This window comes from Ambystoma mexicanum, chromosome 2p (genome assembly GCF_040938575.1).
Source record: "Ambystoma mexicanum isolate Mex_15411 chromosome 2p, UKY_AmexF1_1, whole genome shotgun sequence".
NCBI classification, from domain to species: Eukaryota; Metazoa; Chordata; class Amphibia; order Caudata; family Ambystomatidae; genus Ambystoma; species Ambystoma mexicanum.
This window is the reverse complement of record NC_090923.1, coordinates 66,802,097-66,809,720: the sequence shown is the minus strand read 5'-3', so window position 1 is coordinate 66,809,720 and position 7,624 is coordinate 66,802,097.

The window sequence follows — 7,624 nt, the reverse complement described above, 5'->3', positions numbered from 1 at the left end:
GTCCATCTGTTTGTCAAACAGCATTCCCAATATCTTCAAACTGTCTTCGGTTTTGTTTACAGGGCATGGTGTGAGATTGTTCCATGTTCCTATTGTTAGTAATTGGCACTTATGTTTATTCAGTTTGAATCCTGCCGCTTTGCAAAAAAGTTCAGTCTGTGTCACCACCTGGTTAACAGATTTGGCGTCTTTGCACAAAGCTGTTACATCGTCCATGTACCCTATGGTTTTTACTTGTTCTGGAGTCCCCGGCACTGGGGCTCCTGCTATGTCCTTGTGTGACCTCAGTCTGATATGTAAGGGTTCTACCACACAGATGTACAAAAGTGCTGATAACAGACATCTCTGCCTAACCCCTGATAATATTGGAATTTGTTCAGTCAACACCCGTTGATGCGGACTTGACTATAGACTCCAGCGTATAGTGATTCTAAGAATATTCGAGAAACTTTTCCAAGTGACAGTAACAATCCATGACATAGATCTACAGATAAACTTTATTACATCTGCATTTTAGAGCCTTGTCAAAGAGACGAAAATCAATCACAAACCTCAAAACTACTTAAGTTCTGACCTTTAAACACAAAACGTTTGCTCTTTATATAAATATATGTTTAGTGACATGAAAATAACGTGTCTGAGTCGGTATGCAGATTGCCGCAAGGGTTTGTGGGTAGACTATTTTCCTGTCCTTTCTCGGTATATGATGTCCTTCGTTAATGTTTTTATTCCATTAAACGCTTTCAGGGGCACCAAAACTGGATTAGACTTAATATTCTACTTTCATCTAATTTAAAATAGGATTTAATGATTGGGGCGATTGCATGAGTCATCTGCGACGCATTTGATGTGCACAGTAAGTTAGAAAAAAAATAACTCTTTACATTTTTTTAGTTGTGCTACAGACTGAAAACACAGTCAAGGGGAAAGTGTAAATTTTCATACTTTAAGTAACACATCCTTGGACGGCAAATTTCTACCATAAGTGACTAGAAGGTTTGGGAGCCGTGGAAACTTCTGTGGGGACCTCTATAGGTAATACGTGGAACTGCAGTGGTTACCTGTAATATTTCCTCTTGCTCATCGATGGCACCGTCTATCAATGGCTTCCTCCCTTACTCTATTCTTTCTCGCATTCTATTGCTCACCTGCACCCCTTATAGCACCCACATTTTAAAACCTTGCACTCTCCTTGCACCTAGGTGCCTAGAAATGCAAAATGCAAAGACCAACAGTAAACGCCAAAACTATTGGCATTGCCAATGCTTGTTTTTTCTGCCTGATACTGCTACTTCTTATTCCTCCCCATCGCACTACTTCCCTGACCCCCTGGTGTTACCTTCATTCCCTCCCATGCTCTAATTTCTTCCTTCCTGTGCTGTCATTTCTCCCCTCCATGCTAAATGTACTATGCAATGAACTGCAAATGCCAAAACTATTGGCTGTGTCATTGCTTTCAGGTTTCAATCAGTTGCATGGCTCATCGGCAGGCCTGCCATGTGCTTGTTTATTCTGCCTGGTGCTGCTATCTATTTCTTATTCCTCCCCCTTGCGCTACTTCCCTGACCCCATGGTGTTGCCTTTATTCCCTCCATGCTCTAATAACTTCCTTCCGGCACTGCCATTCCTCATTTCTCCCCTCCATGCTAAATGCACTATGCCATGAAAAGCAAACGCCAAAACTATTGGCTGTGTCATTGTTTATATGTTTTCAATCAGCTGCATGGCACATCAGCAGGCCTCTCATGTTCAGCTGATTGATACTAGGGGAACCAGGAAAATGAAATCTGCTCTCACAGGGGTCAATGATTGAGTACCCTCTATAAGGTCCCTACATATCCTTGGAAGCCCACACACACACTGCCTTAACACGCTTTACAAACACCAAATGCCTACACACACTAACACTGACCCCAAACATGCTTTACACACACCCAATCCCGCACACACTAACACTCCAACATGTACAAATAGTGCTCACGAGGTTGCTTAAGCTCAAAGCGTAACACTGTGATGTGAAAGATGTAAGAGTACAATTAACACTTATTTTGGGGAAAGTGCTTCCCACAGCAGTAAGTGCACCACCACCAGGCCACAAAACTCTGGCCTCATTACAATTGTGGTGGTGTGGTAAAATACGTCAAGTATGTTGCAGTAATTCTGATACAGCTGCATTACCACACTGCCGTACTACGGGTTTGGTGGTGAGGTGGAGTATTTTCCTCCAGCACAAAGCTGGAGGAAAATCTGCCACCTTACTACTATAATATCGGCTAAATTGGCATAATTACTGCTGGTGGTAATTCCATTGAATTTCTATGGAGTCCTAGGAACTCCCCCAAAAATAAAGACTTACACCGTCTATCACACCTTGCAATCCCTATGTAAATTTGTGGGACCAAGTGGCGGTAACAGCAATTCCATTTGGGTATTCTGGTGGATTTACCACTGCAATATCACCAAACTCGTAATCAGGCCCTCTGTAACTGCAGGGCCACAATACTCTGTCCTTTCACCAGTCTATAGGATAAAGTCATCCACCAGGCCAGTGATTGTGGGGCTCATTACGAGTTTGGTGGTATCTGGATGGTAAATCCACCAAGATGCCACCAAATGGTATTACTGTTACCGCCACTTGGTCTGGTGGTATTACCGTCATATTACCAGTGGCGGTAGGCGGTGTTAGTCCACTTTTATTTGAGTCCATTGAACTTAATGGGGAATTTTTGGCAGTATTTGGCAGAAATTCCCAGTAGGAATTGCCCCAAAATTTAACTGAAAGTTGCCAGATTTACCTCCAGCTCAGAGCCAAATACATAGTTGGGAGGTGCGGTAATGCAGCGGAATACGGTAATACTGTTATATTTTACTGCACAACCCAGCTTGTAATGAGTCCCGCTATCCTTTCACCAGTTTATGTCTGTGTATCTGCAGGTCCATGTGACTGTCCTTAGACCAATCTATGTGGTCAGAGCATCCCCCAGGATATAAAATCAGTTCATCAACCAGGCCACGTAACTTATCTTTTCATAAATCCTAGACCCATAGAACAATTTGTGTGTTATTTTGCGACAAATCCCCATTTATCAAACGGATTTGCTGGCAGAACACCATGCAAATACTTCCATTTACCGAACCCTTAGATAATAACGCTGTTAATTCAATAAACTATGAGGTCTTCAATAGACCTTCAAAAATTGAATATTCGAGTATCACCCGATTCTAAGAATATTCGAGAAACTCTTCGAGTCAGACAGACAGATGTTTTCATGATGGAGATCTACAGATAAACTTTATTACATCTGCATATTAGAGCCGTGTCAAAGAGACGAAAATCCGTCTCAAACCTCGAACCTACTTAAGTTCTGACCTTTAAACACAAAACGTTTGCTCTTTATATAAAGATATGTTTAGTGACATGAAAATAACGTGTCTGAGTCGGTATGCAGATTACCGCAAGTGTTTGTGGGTAGACTATTTTCCTGTCCTTTCTCAGTATGTGATGTCCTTCATAAATGTTTTTATTCCATTAAACGCTTTCAGGGGCACCGAAACTGGATTATACTTAATATTCTACTTTCATCTTATTTAAAATAGGATTTAATGATTGGGGGCGATTGCATGAGTCATCTGCGACGCATTTGATGTGCACAGTAAGTTAGAAAAAAAATAACTCTACATTTTTTTAGTTGTGCTAGAGACTGAAAACACAGTCAAGGGGAAAGTGTCAATTTTCATACTTTATATAACACATCGTTGGACGGCAAATTTCTACCATAAGTGATTAGAAGGTTTGGGAGTCTTGGAAACATCTGTGGGGACCTCTATAGGTGATAGGTGGAACTGCAGTCTTTACCTGTAATATTTCCTCTTGCTCATCGATGGCACCCTCTATCAATGGCTTCCTCCCTTACTCTATTCTTTCTCGCATTCTATTGCTCACCTGCACCCCTTATCGCACCCACATTTTAAAACCTTGCACTCTCCTTGCACCTAGGTGCCTAGAAATGCAAAATGCAAAGAACAACAGTAAACGCCAAAACTATTGGCATTGCCAATGCTTGTTTTTTTCTGCCTGGTGCTGCTACTTCTTATTCCTCCCCATCGCACTACTTCCCTGACCCCTGGTGTTACCTTCATTCCCTCCCATGCTCTAATTTCTTCCTTCCTGTGCTGTCATTTCTCTCCTCCATGCTAAATGTACTATGCAATGAACTGCAAATGCCAAAACTATTGGCTGTGTCATTGCTTTCAGGTTTTAATCAGTTGCATGGCTCATCGGCAGGCCTGCCATGTGCTTGTTTATTCTGCCTGGTGCTGCTATCTATTTCTTATTCCTCCCTATTGCGCTACTTCCCTGACCCCATGGTGTTGCCTTTATTCCCTCCCATGCTCTAATATCTTCCTTCCTGCGCTGCCATTCCTCATTTCTCCCCTCCATGCTAAATGCACTATGCAATGAACAGCAAACGCCAAAACTATTGGCTGTGTCATTGTTTATATGTTTTCAATCAGCTGCATGGCTCATCAGCAGGCCTCTCATGTTCAGCTGATTGATACTAGGGGAACCAGGAAAATGATATCTGCTCTCACAGGGGTCAATGATTGAGTACCCTCTATAAGGTCCCTACATATCCTTGGAAGCCCACACACACACTGCTTTAACACGCTTTAAAAACACCCAATGCCTACACACACTAACACTGACCCCAAACATGCTTTACACACACCCAATCCCGCACACACTAACACTAACTCCAACATGTACAAATAGTGCTCACGAGGTTGCTTAAGCTCAAAGAGTATCACTGTGATGTGAAATATGTGAGAGTACAATTAACACTTATTTTGGGGAAAGTGTTTCCCACAGCAGTAAGTGCACCACCACCAGGCCACAAAACTCTGGGCCTCATTACAATTATGGTGGTGTGGTAAAATACGTCAAGTATGGTGGTGTGGTAAAATACGTCAGTAATTCTGATACAGCTGCATTACCACACTGCCGTACTACAGGTTTGGTGGTGAGGTGGAGCATTTTCCTCCAGCACAAAGCTGGAGGAAAATCTGCCACCTTACCACTATAATATCGGCTAAATTGGCATAATTACTGCTGGTGGTAATTCCATTGAATTCCTATGGAGTCCTAGGAAATCCCCCAAAAATGGGGACTTACACTGTCTATCACACCTTGCAATCCCTATGTAAATTCGTGGGACCAAGTGGTGGTAACAGCAATTCCATTTGGGTATTCTGGTGGATTTACCACTGGAATACCACCAAACTCGTAATCAGGCCCTGTGTAACTGCAGGGCCACAATACTCTGTCCTTTCACCAGTCTATAGGTTAAAGTCATCCACCAGGCCGTTGATTGTGGGGCTCATTACGAGTTTGGTGGTATCTGGATGGTAAATCCACCAAGATACCACCAAATGGTATTACTGTTACCGCCACTTGGTCTGGTGGTATTACCGTCGTATTACAAGTGGCGGTAGGCGGTGTTAGTCCACATTTATTTGAGTCCATTGAACTCAATGGGGGATTTTTGGCAGTATTTGGCAAAAATTCGCAGCAGGAATTGCCCCAAAATTTGACTGAAAGTTGACAGATTTACCTCCAGCTCAGAGCCAAATGCATAGTTGGGAGATGCGGTAATGCAGCAGAATACGGTAATACTGTTATATTCTACTGCACAACCCAGCTTGTAATGAGTCCCGCTATCCTTTCACCAGTTTATGTCAGTGTATCTGCAGGGCCATGTGACTGTCCTTAGACCAATCTATGTGGTCAGAGCATCCCTCAGGCTATAAAATCAGTTCATCAACCAGGCCACGTAACTTACCTTTTCATAAATCATAGACCCATAGAATAATTTGTGTGTTATTTTGCGACAAATCCCCATTTATTAAACAGGGATTTGCTGGCAGAACACCATGCAAATACTTCCATTTACCAAACACTTAGATAATAACTCTATTCTTTGAACTAACTATGAGGTCTTCAAAAGACCTTCCAAAAATTGAAGATTCGAGAATCACCCACCACACGAAGTGCGAGTTTTTTTTTTTTTTTTGGTCTTTTTTCTTTTTTTTTTTGAACGGTCTCCACATCTCCCCTTACAACCGTCCCTTTCCTCCAGCAAGGTAGTTTATACTACTTGCAACTATACGCCAATTAGTACTCCAATTAAAAGTTTGTCACAAATTAAAATTGAATTTGGTTAAAAAAAACTGTCAAAAAGAAAGACTTTGAGCTAAAGCTCTCCCTAACCCAGATTGGATAAACAGTTAGCGTTCGCCAGTTGTCTTGTTGCCAAATCTTTTGTGCCTCTTGTTTACCCTTGTCTTTGGCATCAAGACAGTAATATGTGTATGAATAACACAACGCTAACTTAACACACTCCTCTGGAGTTATGTTTTTGTGCTGTAGCACTAGTAGTGATCTAGCTTTCCACAAGGCTTCTTTTGACGCAGATGTGATTTGATAGAAAAGGATTTTTTCTTGTTTCCCTCCTCCCTCCTGTATTCCTGTCAAAATCGATTTGAAAGTTAAGGTCTGCTCTCCTGTGAGAGCGAAAGTCAGTATTTCAAGTTTTGCCCACACTTGTTTGGCAAACGCACAATTCCAAACGAAATGTAGTGTTGATTCGTCTTGCATACATTGTTCTCTAGGGCATGTTGCTGTTTTGGCAAGTTTTCTCCTGTGCATAAAGGATTTCAAAGGCAGTGCGTTTGTTAGTAGTTGCCAGTTGATGTCTCTCTGGGTGTTCGTTAATTTTGCTTTCGCAAAGGTTTTCCAAACTTTGTCTAGTTTGTTTCCCCCTAAATTGCCCACTGGTTCCGGGGTTTAATTTAATCTTTGTTGTTTTAACATGTCTTTGGGTTCTACCCATATTTTTGTTAAAAGTTCTTGATCTTCCACTGTTGGCAGGAAATTGCCGATGCTTTTGTAGAAAAAGGGTGTTTCCATTGCTTTTGGCAGTGTATTTCTTCTCGGTATTATCTTGTGCTTTTCCAATATGTTCGCTGTTGCGTACCTTATGAACGGCGCTGCCATCGATGCTGAGTGTTTCAACGTGTTTAAGCAAAACCCTACATAGTGTCCTGTAAGGAAGCATTGTATTTCTGGTACACCCCTTCCTCCTCTCTCCTTTATTTTATACATAGTCTTCCTTGCAATGCGGTCCATCTTTGAGTTCCATAAGAAATAGAACATCAGTCTTTGTATTTTTCGCGCCTGCTTAATTTTTGGTGGAAAGATCAAAGCCAAAAACAGCAACAGTGGGAGAATGACTGCTTTCATGAGCAGCACTTTCCCGTCTATCGTTAGCTGTCTCAAAGCCCAGAAATTGATTTTTTTCTCTATTTTCTGTGTTGTGCTTTCCCATTGTTTTGTCCCGTCTATCTGTTTGTCAAACAGCAGTCCCAATATCTTCAAACTGTCTTCTGTTTTGTTTACAGGGCATGGTGTGAGATTGTTCCATGTTCCTATCGTTAGTAATTGGCACTTATGTTTATTCAGTTTGAATCCTGCCGCTTTGCAAAAAAGTTCAGTCTGTGTCACGACCTGGTTAACAGATTTGGCGTCTTTGCACAAAGCTGTTACATCGTCCATGTACCCTACGGT